Source organism: Syngnathus floridae, chromosome 3 (genome assembly GCF_059516105.1).
Source record: "Syngnathus floridae isolate MCC-2025c chromosome 3, RoL_Sflo_1.0, whole genome shotgun sequence".
In the NCBI taxonomy this organism is placed as follows: domain Eukaryota; kingdom Metazoa; phylum Chordata; class Actinopteri; order Syngnathiformes; family Syngnathidae; genus Syngnathus; species Syngnathus floridae.
Genome location: NC_142415.1, coordinates 15368089 through 15389146, shown reverse-complemented (window position 1 = coordinate 15389146; position 21058 = coordinate 15368089). Strand labels below are relative to the sequence as shown.

Sequence of the window (21058 nt, the reverse complement as noted above, 5' to 3'; positions counted from 1 at the left end):
CGTATACTATTCTTGGCCGCCCTCCTACAAGGGGGTGACTCTGTCTAGCCTGTGTGATAATGTATGACCTTGGAGTCCTAACTGAGATCAACTACTATGTACAAAGAGTGTCATAGAGAAGCCAGTGAAAGCATGAGAAAGGTAACAGAAAGCTAACGCCATAGCTAACCACATATGCCAAAGAGGCCCATTCTAACATGCATACAAACACGCACACATACAGTGCTCTGCTACTCACTACTTTTATGTCACGGGTGTGGGAGTATGTAGCAATTTGGTTTCACTTTACAATTGCGTACTACTTTGTGTTGGTCGAGCTCATAATTTATCACTAAAATAATTTAAAACTGTGTCTGTTAAGTGGCAAAACATAAAAAGGGTGTGTGAATACTTTTGCAAGGCACTGTGTGGCGTTTGGGCATACTTTTTACAATTTTTACTTTTTTACGTGTAAAACAGTTTGATTTCAAGAAGAGGATGATTGCATACAGTTTTCAGCAATTATAAAACCCTTAATGGGACAATTGAGTTTGGAGGAAAAACAACTGTACGCTGTAGAGCGTCAGACGGGAAACATTTACGACCCCTAACTAGCAGTAAAACACCGGATGTGTCTTTCCAAACAACACGGGCGGCACCTTGTGTTTGTGTGTCACCCGCTTGCTGGTGCCTTTAATCAGGCTGACAGACAGACAATACAATACTCCCCGCCATTTACCTAAAAGGCTGCTCAGTCATCTGTCAGCTCTTTCACATAGTGATGCTTTGGTTCCCTCTTTCTCATTCACTGAGTGTCAATTAATCTTTCTCCATCCACCCAGCTCGTGCTCCTCCTCTCCCGGGCTCGCTCACTCTCGCACACATCCAGTCGCGCTGTCTGCCGCCGCCATGCACTCGCTGTCCGCTTGCCAGCGTAGTTACGCTGACGGGCCGACAGACAGACCTTTAGGGTGACGCCTGTTTGCCTTGTGTTTTATGGCGTCGGTATTGTGAAGAAGGCATTAAGCATCTGTCGCCGTCATTAGTCAGCCAACACAGTCGGTCCGCTATGAGGTTCGGATGAATGACGGGGGAGAATCCAAATGCTTACATTGTATTATTTACTTTTCTTGAGCATTTGATTACATAATCAGCGCATTCCGAGCTATTGTTTGGGTCCATCTACCCCACTGTGTCAAAAGATCACCAACCACTATTATCCTTCATAAGGAAGTAGGAGTCCAACAAACAAAACTTATTTTACCCCTTTTATTTTTAGAATGACTTTCTGCAGGCCATTAAAACTGCGTTATGAAATGTATCGTGCATAAAACCTTTCAGAATGTTTAAAATGCTTTCATAGTGGTGCCTTAAGATTTTAATTTGTTGTGTGGCAAAGTTTTTAATTTTGCTGATTGAAATTGGAAATGTGATTATACGCATGTTCCAGCCACACAAATACCGCCACACATTTTGCTTCTAATAAAGAAAAAATAATGTGTGACATCACATGACATAAAAATGAACTCAGGTTTATCTTATTACTCTACAAATTGAATTATTTGTGTGTCGGAAGTGTGATTTCAAGGGCGTGGCCTGAGGAGTGATATCAGGGGCTGGAGTCTGGTTGTGTCAGTAGTGGTCGTCGACAGCAGCTTCTTGCAAGAGTTAGCATTTGGTATGTATGAGCCTGATTCAATATACGGCTTCATTAAAACTAAGAGGAGGATTTTTTTTTAACACAACAGGATTCTTAAAAGTCAAAAGCTTCTTCCCTTTATCCAGAGTAAAAATATGTTAAGTCCATTATGTTTACACTGAGTGTCACAAGGCCCCCATAAGAATGTCGTCTAACCTTTTAACTTTTTACATCATTTTGTGACTCTGCAGCTTGAATGCAAAAGGAAGGAAATTTCAATTCTGCATCGCTGACACAAATCTCAAATGTCAAGGTGACTGGTTTATTCAAGACTCCTCTCCCAAGGTAGAGGTGCGGGTTTTTACAGTAAGTACATGCAGCTGTCCACTCACATGTTCTTGGAGATCCGTCTCGGCGCAAGTGTGCCTAATGTAACGCCCCGAGCCAAGCGCCCACTGGGACATGATGCGCAGACAGACTTATTCAACAACACAAATAAAAATCAATAAACAATCTGAAGTTTTTGCCCTTAACACTGCTTCTTACTTTAAGCTGTTTTTTTTTTCAATGAATACATAACATGGATGGACCTCAACGGTGACGACAGGGGCCTGTCCCCAGTAGAGATTACATTGTGGGGGAGAAAAGTGGCTTTGTGTTGGGAGAGGGATGACTTATACGTTTTCACAAGCTCCCTGTCATGCCTGGTAGTCAAATTAAGACGCTCTATCACTGCTTGGTGTGTCTGATAACATGTACAAGGCAACAAATAATATTTTAGATTTACCACTCTGAGAAAATATCTAACATGTTGGTGTGTAAAATAACTGATGATTTAGATTTCTGTTGATTGTGCGTAATTGATTTAGTTGTGTAAAGCAACTGAGGCAAAATGGAGTTGATCAAGCCGTCCATGCATTACAATTTCGGCAATGAAATAGGAGTTGAGAAGATTCAGCGTCCGATTGAAATACGATTTTAGAGTTGCAGGTAACTGACATTTTACTTCAAACCACTTTTTCATTGTATAAAAAACGCTGATACGAATACATAAATATAACTGTTACTTGTAATTTAAAAAAAAGTGAAAAACTAACAAGGCTAATATTTTGTGCAAATACATAAATATTACTTATAATTTTAAAAATGAAAAACTAACAAAACTAAGGTTTTTTGGCACTGTACTCGTTTTTGTTTTAACAGCCAATTTATTTCAGCCTCCGGTATGTATGCTTGTGAGTGTAATTGTGCGTGTGTAGCTCTATACGTGCTTATAAGGGGCTACTTTGCCAAGAGTGTTAATTAAAGGTCAGTTCAGGACAGATTCTCTTCTCCCCTTTTGATTCCACTACCAGGTCACCGGCAGGCTACCATGTGTGTGTGTATGAGCGCAAAAGCCTCATAGGTCTAATGTGGCAGAGAGAGGTGAGGGCTGGTGGGTCTTTGGGCTACGAAAACCAGCAAGTCAACTCGGGAAGGCTCATCATGGGTTTAGGCCTCTGGCTGCCCCCCCTTCCCGGGCAGCAAATTCTGCGCACACGCCCTACAGGTTGTGAGGTCTTTAAGGCTAGTGTCACATCAAATAATGGCATACAGTCTTGTTTGTTTTTCCCCTATATGATTGCACCATCACTGGGTCTTCTAGGGAACTCCCTACATTCTCTGTGCCCCCAGAAAGTCATCACAATTTTTTTTTATATATTCATGAGAGAACAGACCATTCAAAATTACTTACTTCTAACCTTTTAAATATGGGTATCTTTCTCATTTTTGAACAAAAATCAGTATAACAAAGGCCAATAAGGTCTTGATGGAAAAATTAAAACTGAAGTACAGTTGAGTATGTTATTGCATTCAATTAATAAAGTAGAGTAAAACACACAACGCAGTACAGGTGGATACTAGGTGCTTTAAAAGTTGGGTATGATGGTATTTTGGTGTGTGTGTGTGTCCTTTGTGTGTGTGCGTGTGTACTTTTTCAGACATCTATCTTCACTCTGTCCATCAAGAGAAATCCAGCCCGCCTCAGCCATACCAGCTACCGGATGGAAGGGAGACCAAACAAACTGGATGACAACGGATACCTGCCTTACTTTTAGAAAGAGGGAGATAGTGGGAGAATAACAGGCAGAGGACAGGCAACTGGGAGGTCAAGAGACTCAAAAAGGGAAACATCAGGACAGAGAGGAAGGGAAAAGTGAGAGTGTGAGAAGGAGGCTCTGATAGAATGGAAAAACTTGCAGAGAATAGACTTGGGCGATATGATTCAACCACAAGAGTGGTGCACTGTTACACTGGCAATATATGGAACGTAATTGAGATATCACTTGTGACACTTGGTGCCACATGCTTGAAGGCAAGTGCGAAAATAAATTAATGTTATGCAAGGAAATCTCAGGGGGGGTCCGAAAAAAATGAAAAAATTTTACAAACCCCCAAAAAAATCTTCAAAAAAAGATGATAAAGACTCATTAAAAATAATCTATTGGGGAGTGTGGGAATGCGTGGAAAGAATTTAAAAAATAATCAGAAATTATGCAAAAGTCAATTGAATGGCCTGGCACATGGGGGTGGGGGGTCGAAGTGGCCCTACGCCCCCCCCCCCTCTTTGGCTCTGCCAATGCTAAAGAGAAGAACATCAATTCATAATAATTATATCATTGTACCCTGCACATATTAATGACACCCTTTTCTACATGTAGCAAAGAAGTCCTAGATCAAAACTAAATATATAACAACTAATGTCCTCCATCGCTTTGGAATTTCAATTCTTTGCATTGTGGCAAGGCCCTTTATGTTAGCTAACACGAGCAAAACAATAGTATCTAATACGTGCACTAAATTTACCAATCAATTATTTTCCTAGAGTCTATCATCTGTTTGTCCATCATTTTGTTTGTATAGCAATATTTGTGCGCAAACACACACATTAGGTTTCTGGCCCTTGGCTCCCAGCATGTCCTTCACTCCCATTGAGACTGTTTTGGGCTTCTGCTGTTCTGGGTTTTCCGATGATGAGTTATTTGTGTGTCACATTTGTTCCCTGTTACGTTGAGGGGATGAAAGCTGAAGGAAGCCATTTGATTGAACTGTCACTAATCCCTTAACAACACGGGGCAACCAAGATTGGGTAGGACCATACCAAAGGGGGGAGGCCATCGGCAGGTGGTTAGGACAGAAGATTGAATGGTTGCTGAGATGCAGCCACACACGGGCCAAGAATATTGGAGGCAAATTACACCACAATATCGCAGATATGAAAATTGTCATTTTTTGGACTTGGGTTCCATGAGTGGAAACATTACTTACAGTTCCTTAAAAAGCTTAAATGACTACTGTTCTGTACTATAAGCCATGCATTTAATGTCCTCTCCTTAAATCTGAGGTCTGGGCATGGGTCTGACTCGATGGTGTTGCGATAACGGAATCATTGTGCATGCCACAGATCCGGTGCAAACATTATTGAAATTCTACAGTTGCTATTCCGGCCACACCGGAGGCATTAACATGATGCACCAGGAAGTGCCCTTTCTATCTAGTGAGGCTGCGTGCATGGGTCACATCACAGAGAGAGTTGTGGCTCCATCCATCATCTGGGTTATAGTTAGCCGCCTATGCTAATGCCTGACCCAATGAAAAGTTTACTGAGAGACGGACAAGGACATTGGGGTGGACTCTTGTCATCAAAGAGACACACAAACACACTTACACGTGCACACAAACACACATATATAGAGGGGCCTGTCATATTTCACAGCACACACTAGCATAAGGTGAGTTATGGCCATGTCACAACATCGAGGGAGTGTGTGTACACGTGCGTGTGTGTGTGGTCATTTTTTTTACATGAGTATGTGTAGGTGTGTGTATAAATATACATAGTCCACTCTGTATACATTTACTTATAAACACCCCCCTTCACTCCAATTTAACATTGTCCACAATGTTTCCTGCATGTGTAAATGACAAAATGATTTATGGAAAAATTTCCCAAATAATGCCCTGGGATGGAAAGGGGGGGGGGATAGCCATAACAGCATGGCCCAAAAAAAAAAAGATCTTAGACCAGCTCATGCAGGCAAGCACATAAATGAACACATTCCTCGCTGCACACCCACAGAGACAGCGGCCCCCCGCGTGCGATCCTTTCTGATAAAACAACTCTATAGATTTATGATCTGTAAACTAGATGATGGAAGGATGGATGAGCAGAAGGACGGATTAATGAAAGAACGTATGCATCGGAGACGGTTGAAGGATGAAAGGACGGAAGGACAAACCGATGATCGGACAGAGACAATGGAGGATGAAGAAGATGGCAATGACAGCAGCACTTTGAGAAAACACTTTTGGGGATTTATAGCCTTTAAAATGGACGGCAGACAAAAAGATGGATGGAAGTGTAGGATTTAAAGAATTACTTGGATGGACAGTTGGCCTAGAGTCTCACTGCCATGTTCATGACCAAATTAGAAACATCAAGTTAAACTAGGTCAAAAATCATTTAATGTATTTCCTCTGTTGGATGTCATTAGGTTGTGCAAGTGTACCAAATGAAGTTCCCACTGAGTGTTTAACAAAAGGCGATACAAGAAGGAAATTGTCAAGAGAGTGACAGACTTCACAGAAGTTGTGAACTCCTCTTATTTTATTTCCCTAGACACTATGTAAGAACGTAAGCGATACTGAAGTGGTCTTGGCTGCTTTGTGCGCAGTGATTCCTGGAGGAATTGTCAAAGCATGAAATAAGTTCAGCACTGGGAATTGTCTCATTCTGACTGTGTGCAGTTATTAATGGTGTTATCGCTCTGCGCTGGTAATTACGCTCTCGCAGGGAGCCGACTTTGACAGGACGAGACGAAGAGGAAGACATACTTTGATCTTCTGTGAACATGACGAGCTGAGCTCCAAGAAAGAAAATTTGCCTGTGGTCCAATGTATTGGTGTTCATTTTTGGGATTCCATCATATCAATGGTGTGACAAATATAACAAAGTTTTAAAATATATGGCGCAGCCAACTGTTTGGGAGTATTAAAGCAAAGTAAATAAAAGGTTGACAGTGAAAACGAAGATTAATTATACATAATTTCTATCCACACATTTTGATTTCAAATAATCTATCAGAGACCCGTTCCTTGCTTTGTTCTTTACCTCCACTTATTTATAATCCTTTCCCCATTCTGTTGCCAATCTCCTCGCCTCCCCTCATGTTTTACGGTGCCTTTCAGTGTCATGTTGCCATGTGTGCCGTGGTGTAAATAGGTTGTGTTAAATGCTCTCATGTCCCCAGTGAGTGTTAACAGTGCACAGAGAGAAACTGATAATCTTTAAACGGGGCATCTGCTGGCATCTGCTTTATCTTTATTATTCCCCGGACACGGAGCAGGAAACTATACAAGCTGACACACACACACATACACAGCAGCATGGGTAACGTATCAAAGGCACGCAGTTTGCATGCATGATGCAGAAAAGCTCATTGTCATGTCAGGCAGATAGAGGCCTAAAAGAAAGTGTTTTGGGTTTAATGGTTTGTATAGACAAGACAAATTTAGGTTCATACACAGCGTGATAGCTGGCCCAATTGGTCAAAAAAAAAAAAAAAGAACGAGGAGTGGGTTTGTCACATTTTCCTCTGGCCTCCTTTTGTAGAAGGCATTCTCATACTGAACTGTATTTTTTTAAATTCCAGCACCATCATAGTAATTTTACTTAAAGAGTAGGAATGTTCATATTCATATTGTGGGTTGAAGAAGAAACCACACGTTTATAAATGTTCTGGTGCAGTGGAATCTCCAGAAGAACGATTGAACCATAATGCCAGGCAAGACTTTAGCAAAATTTAAGTGTTAAATAGATTTAAAATTGACTATGTAGACTATACATTGGAATGTCAGCGAGGCCAACCATTTTGAGTTATCATCGTTTCTGTTTTTTTGAAACGCTATTTAATAAGTCAATGGTCTAATACGACAATGAAAAAAGAAAACTCAACTTCCAGCAAGGCGTGACCAGAAACAAAGGCAAATGAAGATTTCCGTAGGGAGGCCAAGCTCTGGCACACACCTGAGTCACAGTGGCGCTATGAGAGCGTGTGTGTGTGTGTGTGTGTGTGTGTGTGTGTGTGTGTGTGTGTGTGTCTGTCTGTCTGCATGCGTGTGAGTGCGTGCATGTGCACATCCTTCTGTCTGATTGTCTGATTAATGAAGACATATCAGTGTGATAATCCTCTCTAATAAGCGCCAGTGGAGCAGCCCTCAACTGTGTGCCACAATGATATTACAGTGATTATAGCTCAGGAGTTTATCTTTTTAGTAATTTGGAATTTTCGCATGTTTAAACGCCAATAGGTTATACAGGACATTTAGATGCATGTGTCTTTTTATATGTACATGCGCGGATGTGATTCTTTAAAAGTATGCCCAGATGCTGATACTGCTTTAATTAACATTTCAACAGCAGGAGGTTGTGCGTGCGTGCATGTGTGCATGTATGTGCGAATTGACAGCTGAACTACTGTTTAATGACCACTTAAACTGCCAGAGCTGAGTGGATCATTTAAAGACAGAAGATTACCTGCCAGCTAAATGAGCAAAAACACTATTAAACACACACACACGCACACACACACACACACACACACACACACACACACACACACATACATACATACACACACACGCACGTACGTACACACAAACACAAGTTAAATACTCAATTACAGTTTTCAGCTCAAGAACTAAGCTGTAAGTCAGTTGACCCTACACCAAGATCTCCAATGAATTGCGTGAGTACTTCTACATGCAAAGTTGAACTCAATCGACAATCAATTCAAAAATTTGAATGTAAACTTTACCTAGTTTATCTCTATCTATTTGTTTACAAAAGTTATTGTTTCGTAATTTAATGTATATTATGGCAATATGTGATTTTAATGGTTTGATATGGTATGAGATTATCATAAAGGTAGACAAATAGTTGCATAGAAATAGGATTGACAGGTGGAGTCTTGCTTCTGACAGACAAGCTGAGAGTATTATTATAATGGCATTACTGATGGATCCTTATATACATATCTGAGCGTATCCGTGTTCAGTAGGCAACGGCCTACTTCACGCTGGGTCCCTCAGCCTGATGCCATCTGTTCTGCCAGCACACGTACACAAACACACTTGCACACGAACACGTGCACAAATAGTATATTAATCCATCACATTGGCACAACTGCAGGGAGGTGACACTAGAAACGCACACATACTCCTGAAGCCAGATACAAATGTGCTTCCTTGGGATATGCACATGGACACAAACAAACATTAAAATACACAGGTGCTGGATAAACCTAGAATCTCTGGTTTTGGGGGTTAGCTTAAGAGAAACCAGCTGCGCTTACATAGGATCAACAACAGTTTATGGATAGATTTAAATATGCGCTGTATAGACAGACTGAAATATTATGAATGGGACCTGTAATTAATGGTTTCCATGTGCAGCAACACACTTAAGTGAACTTGGTTTAGACAATAAAAGCATAATGATGACACTACACATTTAGAACTAAATCACATTTAACCATAAACCTATCAAGAGTTATTGCAAGCGGCCTGACTACCCTGAGAACAGCGAAGAACATCTGAACTTTATTTGGGATTAATAAAAAGCACTTTAAATGGTGGTGGGTGTGCTGTCTCACTTGTACATGAATCTGATTGGTTAATTCAAAACATAGCAACTCATGCAATCACATTATGCCGATTTTATAACATATCCACTATAAATGCTAGCAGGAGAGTCACACCCGGCCCAATCCTCAGTCTGTGTCACTTGCGACAAAGTCAAACATCACGTCGAGCCAGATGAAAATGTGACGGAAATAATTTCTCAAAAGATGATATATTGTAGGGCTTATCTGTCACCGTGGCCTCTCATTGTGACACAAATGCAGGAGTCTGGGTATAAACTACGTGTTTGGGTATTCCGGCTATGCCCGGACTGCATATGACCAACATATACTCGCAGACACACGCGCGTACAATGTGTGCATCCATGTGGCGCAGCCCGGACGGTGTACGAGCAGCATATCTGTCAGTGTGTGACAGGTTGACAGCTCAGGCTCCCAGCACTTTGTCCACTATCATCACGTCAAAAAAAAAAAAAAAATGCGCAAACACTCTCACACGCACACAGTTGAATGAAAATACGGAAAAAAATAATCTGTCCACATATACAATTAGTTGCAATTGGTAGTTCTGAGTACTAGATTGGAAGCTGGGATGTGGAAGAATTTTGGGCTTGGGATTTACTGCACTCCCAATAGAGTACAAATTGCAACTGAGTTTTGACGGCCTACATCTCGAATGCTACACTAAAATTGCAAGAAAAATGAACAAAGGTTAATGTAACGGCAGCAGTGCGACTACTTTGCGGTAGCTTGTTCATACCACCAGCAACTACTTGGGTGTTTTATAATTAACAGAAAATTGCCAAGTCATTTTTTTTAATCGTGACACTTCTGTTCATTTATTACAAATGACTCCTGAATCAGAGTGAGTTGTGTTTTTGAACTTCAATTCTGCAGTGCAGAGTGACTGTTCTACCTTTTGTCAGAAATAATGAAGGTTGTCATATAAAATTATCTGTCATTGGTGTATTGCAAATGTTATTTTTCAAAAGTAATTGTGGAGTTAAGTACTTGTACGGGTATCGGTCTGAAAAGACTGAAACATGAATAGTATGCACTGGGGGTCACGAAACACTCTACAATAAATAAATACATAAATATGAAACCGCCAAATAAATAAGCTTGTTTTAAAATATGTTTCTATAAAAGCTAACGAAACCTAGATGACAAAGACAACTCAACCTCGAGTTCCTCTAATTCTTGAGAGCGTCCGTTTATGCCAGTTGATCAGACAGGTGCCATAAAACTGTTTGAAAGCTTTTAGGCGTGTGTCACTGTGTACCGTCACTTTATTTCCTGTCACTCTCTTCTGAGCGTTGTTTGTCACAGTGGAGATGCAGTAAAAAATTTCCTCGGAAAACAACAATAATTCAAATTAATTAAGGATATCAGAATCGGTCGGCTATCGAAAAGCAGCAGGCGCGTTCATGAGTTTCTTACTGATTGACTGTTCAATGTCACTCCAAAGTTATCAGGCCTTGACTGACTTACAGGCTCATGGCAATGCTGAATATGAGGGCCAATGGTATTATCTCGCCATAATGGCTGCATTTAATGATACACACGCGCGCCTCGAGTCTAGTTTTTATTTCAGTTGATGGAGTTCTGCCGTTACAAAACCAAGCCAGGTCGGAGCAGATAATTTGACTCGTCGCCACAATCGCGGATCACTGCTCCAGCACATTTCATACAATTAAGGATTGTGGATTTGAAGCAGTCTAAACAATGGGCCCAAATTAAATTTTGACTCTCTGTGAAAAGCGCTGCGGCTGCGCTCCAAGTACAATCCAACAGAGAGAGAATACAGACGTCGTGTTTAACAGGATTGCCGCGCGTACCCTCCCACAATAAGGCACCGTTTCCCTTCTCTGATATTCTATTACTCTCCGTCATCCTCTCTGTAAAGACTCAATGGCTCTTTGGTTGGAGTTCAACTCAACAGTTTCTCTATTCTCAAACCACGACTGTAAAAATCTGTATTAAAAAATGTCAGTGAGCAGCTTTCAGAGTGAAGCCCGGAGCATATGAGGACCAAGACAAAGATAAATGAAGTATGACATAATTCAGCAACTAGAAGAATCCCTGAATTGATTCTTTCCTAAGCAAGCATCCTGTATCGTCTTTGACGTCTGCTAATCAAAAGTTGCAAAAGGAAACGACTAGTAGCCTTCCAGTTCATTGGTGACAACTTCCCAATCGAAAAGCAAAAACTTATCTCAAAGAATCTTAATTAGACACTACATTTTGCGGCACAAAAAAAATTATTTCAGGTGTAGAAGCCGCCCGAGATACGTATTAGCATATATTGAGAGTTGAAGCGATCAGTCGAATAGTCAATGTATCAAATTTACGACTTACATTTAACGCTTGACCGACAATTTACCAATCACACATTTTGTTGAAGTCTATTGTAGAGTAATTTGCTAAATCCAAACGAAGGAACTCACATTAATTATAACAAATGAGTGGATTTTTTATCAATAGTTTTCATCTGTTTCTGTGCCTGTATCAAAACACGACCGGTAAAAAAAGTTGGAGTCGGAATTATCAATACATTAGGTTCTACTAAAAAAAAACCAAAAAAACTTTAGTTGTTTACCTACTGCTATAGATTATGTTTAGATGCAATATTAAGCATGAACAAAAACAACACTATAGACAAGAGGACATTCTGCAGTAACTAAAGCAAGTCCGTGTCAAAGAAAGGAAAGGGAGATTACAGCGAGACGTGGGTTGAAGCTAATGAAGACAGAGGGAGAGAAAAGAGACATTCAACAAAGTTTGACGAAGAAAGAGGAAGAATTGAATTGAATGAAACAAAGACACACATTGACTGAGTATTTCTTCCCAAAATGGGAAAGAATTCAACTCTCAGCGGAGGCGAGAGCTATTCTCTGTGCATTAGCATTAGCAAGAGTTCGCACACTGACGAGCCAGTGCGCTCTGTTCAAGGTCAGAAAGGGGCACACACGACCACAGGCCACCCCACACACACAAAAGCACACGCATTTGTATTCCAAACTAGAAAAAAGGGTTTCGCACATTGAGAGCAAACACAGCCGTACAAAAATTGGCAGTTTTTGGTCCAGGCAAATTAAATGTGTGCGCTATTATTTCATTTTTCTCGAGTCAAGTTTTCATTCCAAAAGAAGTCAAATGGATGAATTTAATGATCATTGCGAAAGGTTAGGCAAAAATTCAGGCATATGGAGGAGTCTATAATGGTGCACAATTTGGTGGAAATCCAAATTAGGATTGTTTAGCCCTGGCGGATGTCCACCCTCCTTTGAGTGGCAAATGTTTCTAGTCCCTCTGTCTTGGACTGGTTAACCTAAGTGGAATCATTCCAAGCACCATCTTACAAATTAGGAAATTCATCCTTGACAGAATTTAGATAATGTAAACTAGTTTTCCAATTGACACTTTTACTATGGAAAATTCTTAAGCATCAACCTTTTTATAGTACTAGCTGACAAAATGTTCAAAGCAGCTGAGCTCAAAAATCAATTTGGTGCTCCATCTTCACACAATTTGTGGAGAAGGCTTGCTGCTCTTCTGATTGTTGACGCTTCTTTTTTTGGCATAAATTGTCACGTGGCTGCTGGCTAACCATCTTGCAGAAACTCATTAAGACATTATTTATGCAGAGAGCATTAGCCGTGTTCACTGTTAATTCGGCCTGGATCACTAATGAAAACACTAATTCATCTGCGTTGTGAAAGGTGGGAGAGATCATTTACTGACAATTCCAGAACATATTTCAAAGCATCTTCACACGCCGTAAGGAAAAGACCTCATTGATTCAGAGTAATTATTTGGATATGGTCACAAACATTCAGGGAGAAGGACACAAATTAATAAAAAGGGGAAGAGAGAGCGCAGAGGCTATCTGTGATGCGATTCTCTGATAACCGTAATCAGAAAAATGCAGATGGCGATCCAATTCCTGAGACAGTTGATGGGTGTGAGACGGGGTGCATGAGAATTAGAATGACAAAAGCATTTTCTGTGTTTGTGATTGCAAATTATTTATGCAAATTAACAGATTGGTGAAGCGTTTTGAAGACCGAAAACCGATCCCACTTCACCATCCAGACATAAACCTTTCATGTAGGAGCCATGTCACTTTTGTGGAGATATTTTACAGACAAGTATGACAACATTTTTGAGGGGGCCACAAATTATGTTCCACAAAATGGATGATGAATTCCACTGGAGTGGCGAAGGAGGCGGCCACTCTACGCTGCTCAACTGGAGCCAAGAAGGCAACTCACTGCTGTTTCCCGACAGTTTTCCTTTCATGGTTTTATTTTACAACTGCTGCTATTACTTTTCACTCACTTTTATTTTGTAACATGAATTCCTTATTCTTATTTGTTTTCACACACAGTCTGTATTGGCAAACTCTCAAATGTTTGGGCGGAAAATATTGTTATTGGTGCATGCAAGATCAGTTTTAATTTTATAATTTATAATGTTCATAAAAGTTTAGTGAGCTTGAGCACAAAGTAAAATTAATTTGCTTTACATTATGTTCTATGGGGAAAACAGTGTTGAAGGTAAAATAAAATGAAAGTCAACCAGCGACACGGTACAAACAGTATTCAACTTTGGAGTTTGTCTTGAGAAGAAATACTGTATTTTCCTTAAAACTGCGCTTGTGTGGTCAGACTGGTTGACTGGACTTATTCATCATCGAGCACATGCGTGTGTACGTGTATGAGTGTGCGAGTGTGCGAGTGTGCGTGTGTGCGTGTGTGTGTGTGTGTGGTAATTACCATTCAGCAGTAGCTAAAGTGACATGTTTGAAGAAGAGATAAGGAGACATAAATTGGCCGGGTATAAAACGGTGATATTTCCTCCACTGCTTTCGAAAAACCCATTTACTCTGCCTCTTTAGCATGTCAAGACCCCTGTCACAACCCTCTCATCCCCTCGGCCAGAAGGACTCATGTGCACACGCGTACACACACACTCACACACACACGCTGCACAGTCAGCCGGCTTCTTGCAAAAGTGCTCATCTGCATTGGGCTATTAACTGGCAGCGACACACACCGAGCAAGACTGAACGGGAGAGTGTGTGTGTAAATCAGTGTAATGGGGCCAGGACCTCGGTAGCTCTAAAAAGAGAGCAGACATGTGGAGGACAAGACATGACTGCTATTTTTTTCTCCTTCGTTCTTTCATGAAGAGAAGCAGCAATGGAATGCATCTGTTAGCAGACACAGTGGTGCTTGAATAAAAGCAGAAATGATTTTAATTTGTGCAAGACAAAGAGGGTTCATCAAGAGAGTTGGTCAAATGGGGCAGGGGTAAGTCAGGGTGTTAGGAACGCTATTAAACTGTTGAGTAGTGTGCTGGGTTCAAAACAGTTTGTATGGCGTTTGGCGACTAGCTTTACTCGAATTTGACATTTGAATTACAGGTGAACATTATTGCAGCGTGGCAATTGACAGAAAATCAAAAATGAGCATTCGCCACAAAAATTCCACGTATATAGGTAAATCCACCTGGCTGTCGTGTCAATTCAAATCAGTATGTACACATTGGGTTTTACAACACAATAAATTATAAAACAATAATACTTGACTATATTCATAGTTTCATATGTTCCTTTGGTAAAAAAGCGAATTGTGGGGAGTCTCTGTCCCCTTGCAGGGTGCAGTCGTTAAATGGGACATTCAAAAATGTTGTGATTGCAGGGTTTTTTTTTGTCTACCAATTTGGTTCCAGTTTGCACCAAGTTTGACTTCCCTGTGCTTAGTTGGCTGTTATTTTAACTATTGAGTGAAAATATTCTCTGTCTACTAAGACTACTAGCAATGACTAGTCTGATCTGAAAAGTACAATTTATACAACCATTGTTGTATCACAAGAGTGAAAATATCCTTGAACTAAGTTGTAAAAGACAAAACCTTTTTAGTCGCGCCACACAGCGAAGATTGGGAGTCATTTCAGCGTGCCACGCACTCCAGGTCGCAGGTTAGAGCCCTTGTTGTGTTGCGGAGCAAACAGATACCCATACACATACAAACACACACCACGGGGGGAAAGAGGTTAGGTGGAAAAAAGGAAGGAAGAGAAAAGGAAAGAGGAGGTGAGGTCAGACCTCTCTTTGGCCTCACAGCTGTGGGCGAGATGAGCCTTTTTCCTCACAGGTAAATAATAGCCACACCCTGGGAGTGGGCGAGCGGGTGGGGGTGGGGGGGGCAATCTTATTTTGTATTGTCTTCTGTCTGCTTCCACTGACTTCTCAGACTGTTAAACATTCATAGATTTGTTTTTAAACTATACTCAAACCATATTTGGACATTTTGATATAACTCCCTGGGACTCGTCAACAGCAGCCATTACAACATCCTAATAAAAACTTAGCATGTATTAGACGAAAGAATAGTTCTCAGGAGGTAAACTAATCTGAAGTTTAAATACGGGTGGTATTAAGCAGGTAATCAGTATTCTACAAAGAAGTAACCTTCTCCGAGCTGATGGAGTCAAATGAACACTAAGTGTGTGCGACAGTGACAATGACTTAATGCTCGTGTTGTCTGTAAACAAGCCGGCCGACCGGCTGGATTAAGTCACCTGCCAGTATACTCCAAGCTGAAGAGGCTTTTTGCTCTGTGAGCGCCGCTTGTATAATTATTTCAAACACGAGGAAAAACCAAATCATTTTACAACGCGGATTTACATATGATTAGTGTCATACAAAGACTGGATTACTGCAAGCGCTGCAGAAAGAGCAGATTTTTTTTTTCCTTTTCTCCCTCTTCTGGACTTGATTCATGAAGCCTGAATGTAAGTTATCACAGCTCTCTCGAGTCACAGGTGACAAAAACAGACCGAGTGTACTTTGTTTCAGAGACATGATGTCCATTCATACACTGGAAGTTGTATTTTTTTTCCACATGAAGTAAAGATGTTAATCCTATATTTTGTAAATCACTCATATTTTCTTGATTGAATCAAATAAATACAACTCCAACTTGATTTCACTGTAAAACTGCTTCCATATTATTTACTAAACTGTATTCCAGCATCTTTGTTTCCCCCCCAGGAGGCCGAACATCCCAACATGCGCGCAGACATGACACAGAATCATCTAACCAGCCAGTGGGGGAGTAATTCATCGATGTAATAGGCTTTAGAAAATGACAGCATTGTGCGAGTGTGTATGTGCATGTATGTTGATCCAGCCAGTTGACTGTGGCCCAACTGGCAGCTTATTAAGCAATTTGGATCCTGCCGGGAATCTGTTGATGTATGCAACACACACAGTCACAGATAATGATAATGAAGGAGGTTATATTTCTGAGGAAGGTTAACAGTTGGATAATTTTCTTTTGTGTGCTTGGCGAGGATATATGTATGAAAAATTGTTTATCGAACCCAAACAGGCAAATTTGCACCGTAACAGCTTTAGTGGGGATATTATGGATGGAACTAAATTAACACACATGCATACATAAAATAAAATAATAAATTCATAGTATTGCATTTATTTATATTAATTATTTTTTTATTTATTTATGTTATGTTTTATGTAAATATATTTTTATTTCATTTATAGTTTTTTATTTAATTAATAGAGGTGCGTGTCTAATATTTTGTATTGCCGTGACCAATAAAAAAGTTGCAGACACACACACACACACACACACTCAGGCAATGGTGATGGACAGAGAGGAATGCTGGAAGTTATTGAGTAGATTGTGGACCAATAACAAAACCATTCACCCACAACAACACACTGCCCTCACTCCTCACCTGTCTGCCTTACTGCACTGCATTCTGGGAGGTGGGGGGGAGAGCCGAACGGAGCAGCGATAGGATGTGAAAGTCGTTCCGCTTGGGCAACTCGTTGATTTGCATTCAACAGCGAGAGACAAACACACTGGCCGGGCATAGCGGCAAAGAGGATGTTTGAGATCTCACATGCGATTCAACAGCAACACACACACACTGGGCTAATTACTGACCTCTTCTGCTCAAGTGGTGCAAGGAGGGAGTCGCAAGAGGCAGAGCGGCGGTGACCTGAGGTAAAACGGAAGGAAGCGGGATTAGTGGTCAAAGGCAATGCAGGCCTCGCTCTCACAATGTTTCTGGCATGTTATTTTTCGCTTTATGATTCTGATAATGATCATATTAGGGAGAAGGGGAAGGGGGAGGAGAGGATGATGGGCGCCACACGTGAATGTTCCTCCTGTCGTTCCTCCATTTTACTACCACACACTGTGCGCAGAGAGAGAGAGAGGGAAGAAGATAGAGAAAGACAGAGAAGGGGGGTGCTCCTCAATGACTAATTTTCCTTTCTTTTATGGCGGCATAAATTTAAATGGAGGGGGGTTTGAGGGGTGGAGAAGAAATCCTTTTAGCGGCCTGATTTATGTACGTCTGATGGGTGAATCATAGATCACCGCCTGAAGATGGCAGACACACTGATGATGATGGGGCCCTTCGACGGGGCCCGCTAATGCTTTGCCGAACAAAATGTAACCAATCTGCGGGGGCCCTCAAGCATGCAATAGTCCTCTAATAGAAACTATAGAGAAGTGCGGCACAGTAGCTGGGGGGAGGTGTGTGAGTATGTGTGCTGTCGGAGTTTAAGAGGAAAAGAAGGAAAACTAAAGGAGCTGAGGGGCAATGAAGCAAAACAGTCGGGCGATATAAAATTGGGATAATCGCGGAGTGAAAACATGAGCGTAAAGATCAACTAGAAAGTTAAAGGGGGCTCAGGTAAAGGACACTTTAGAAGTTAAAAGACAACAGATTCCCAAAAATACCAAATAAACTGGTAAAAATAAAATCGCGTGAACGTTCACCTTTCAACATGGGATCACACTCATGCCTCCGCACACACAGGCATGCGCACGGCGCGGCACATGCAGCCCCACCAATCATCTTTATATCAAAACATCATTATGCTGTCTGACAGCAGCTGAGATTCCGGCGAGGCCTCCTTGTCATAAATCGTCAGCTGTTGCAGTGCTGCAAAGAGAGCCTTTTCATTTAGGGATGTCACAGCTCTCCAGAGCCTCGTAAAGGTTGTCGGAGACTCGGGAGAAAAAGGAGGAAGACTGACAGGAAGAGTCTTGGCTAAGAAAGGAAAGTGTAAGGATGGCATGTCTTGGAAGATGGGCTTGACCCCGGAGATGGCAACAAAGAGGAACTGGAAGCGGGCATTTATGCAGGTGACGGCACAGGTTCTGAGCGAGGGTAAATAATCTGGACAGGAGGGAAGGTTGGCGCTGGTGGGAGGAGGAGGTTCATTGGCCGGTACTCCGTTGTGGCCTCTATGTTTTTAAAACAATTCGCTTCGGTGTCAATGTAAAGACAAATTGGTAACAAAATGGGCAGACAATCAGAGCTGCTACATCAGGAAATCCCAGTTTATTGCGGTCATCAACTAACCAAACAAGAAGACTAAAACTACTGTTCCGATAGATAAAATGAGTAGGCCTAGAATCTAGACTGGGCAACATATTTTACCTGTAACTATTGCCTAAGGCCCAACCACTTGATTCACAAACACCTAGCACCTCCAACGACTGAACTTCCAAAGACCGACACTCAGCCGATTAAGGGCGAGCTCCTTCAACAGCAGGCTCAACAAAGTCTCAGGAATAAAGACTCGGAAAGAAAACACAAGGCGTGAGACTTCATTGATCAAAATATCAATAGCACCTTGGTGTCCTTCCACTTCCACTCAGGGTCTGGCCAGGTGACAATAAGACAATCCCCAATTTTACACACCTCATTCATCTTTTTCAGCAAGAACTCTTCTGCTGGATCTACTAGAATGAGATCGCACAAGTGCAGGGCAGAGTTCAATCCCACTGAATCTGTTTATTGGCTACTTTGTACAGTCAAGAAGCTCATCAAAAGGTTCAGGTGAGTAAGCAAAAAACAGCCCATTAATTTGTGTGGAGGTGTTTTTATATTTAATTAAAATAAAGGATGTGTATGAAGACCCAATTCACTATTTTTTGTTATACTAAAAAGGCAATCTGCAAAAAAAACAAGAGTGTGTGTCTATGTGTGTGTGAGTGTCACTAATGTACTGCAGCTCCTCACTGGTGCTGACAAAAAGACAAGTTTGCGTAGCTGGTGCTAGGGTGTCCCTTCAGGGCTTCCGTCCGTCCACTGGCACGGGAGATGAACTGAGACAAGATGTCAGAGCAGGAAATGTCAGACCACTGCCAAACCGTCGTGGTACACACCCCTGACAGGCACACTCTTACACACACGCACACATATGCACACATACACACATATAAAATAGTCATGAAATTCATTGTACAAAAGCTTTTTGAACAATGCTATGAAACGTGTCCCGGTTAGTTTTTTGTAATATAATAAAATCCTACTTTCAATATTTTTAAATTAAACTAATATAATTTATATATTTTATTTTATATTTTTTAATTTTATATTTTTCCCCCAAACTCTGAGATAGAGCTGGATGATAAAGACAGAACAGGTTTGCAGTGGAAAGTCAACATGGCAGAGAGAAGAGCGCAGCAGTAGTTCATGTCCGCTGGCCACTTTGTTTTCTTGTGTGGTGTGTACACATTACAGATGTCTTGAGTAAGGCCTCCATCTGTAATCCCTCTTCCCGTCGCTCCCTCACTCTCTCTCGTTCTCTCTCTGTTGTCCTCGGGACTCAGTTTTCCTTAAGTGTGTCAATTTGGGTCTCCTTGCTCAAGTTCAAACATTTAGCCCTCAAACCACCATTTGTCTCCAACTTAGCAGACAGAGTGACTAAAATAGCAAAAAAATACCCCAAGAAATAAAAAGCAGGGAGAGAGGAAGAAAAGCATCTTGTATGTTTGACGGCACTTTTTGCTGCCTGGTTAGATCGCACGCACGCATGCACGCACACACACACACATCAACGCCCCTCCCTGCCCCACCCCCGTCTTGTCTGGCTACTGGCTGTGCACTTGCAGTTCCTTCAGGGCGTGTGGGGTCACACTGTGTGAGTGTGTGCGCGCTGGTGGGTGAGGGGAGTTCACCCAATGCCAATCCACGCCTCAACCATCCACACTCACTCACCCCCCACCACCCATGCTACAGATGATGTGCCGTCCGGCCGCATCTCCGTCATTGTGACGATGAGTGCTGCTGCCAAATGCCCCGCAACCAGAGTCACATCTGCTCCTGTCTCTGTCGCCACGGCGATACTGCCGAAGTCGGCACGACAACCGGCACATGACCGGAGGGGGGGCGACGACGGGTGGCGCAGACGGAGAATGAGAGCGACGCAGTCGGTGACGGAGATGATCATTTAGAATGTTTGAGCTGTTTATTTACAGGCTGCCAATAAATACAAGCCACATGCGACGACGACATTCTGATCAAAATGATGAGGCAAACCAGCCTGATGCTACTAAAAGAGACAAGGTGAGTCAGACAAACAATATAGGCCTCAAAAACTCAAGCAAGTGATTTTTACAAAATCAGGCCTTGTTTTGTTTGTGCCTTTTACTTTTGTACCTCACAACTAATACAGTGTTGGCTTTAAGACTATGTACACTTTTTTGACTAATTTATTTAATGAAAAGGCAAATCAAATCAAATATTCTGGAGCCAAACTTTGATATTTCAAAATTTGAAATAGAAATAAATGGTCAGAAGCGAACACAATGTATATTACTCCAATAATTAACATAAATTTATTATCTTATTTTTTACAGTAAACATATTTATCTCTCATAAAAACAACATAAAAAATAATAATATTACGACAAACAAA

At 41.4% G+C, this 21058-nt stretch overlaps 1 protein-coding gene across 4 annotated transcripts in view; it reads right to left on the bottom strand.

Moving 5' to 3' along the window:
- Window positions 1–21058, bottom strand: part of esrrga (estrogen-related receptor gamma a) — a 139664-nt gene that overhangs the window by 95276 nt on the left and 23330 nt on the right. For 2 of the 4 annotated variants that reach the window (XM_088371529.1, XM_088371530.1), the window contains exons 3-4: window positions 17283–17337; window positions 17071–17197 (exon numbers count right to left, since the gene is read on the bottom strand). The exons of the other annotated variants lie outside the window; for them this stretch is intronic. The gene's annotated coding sequence lies outside the window, so the exon portion shown is untranslated. The remainder of the gene's footprint in view (window positions 1–17070; window positions 17198–17282; window positions 17338–21058) is intronic. 4 annotated transcript variants of the gene reach the window in all.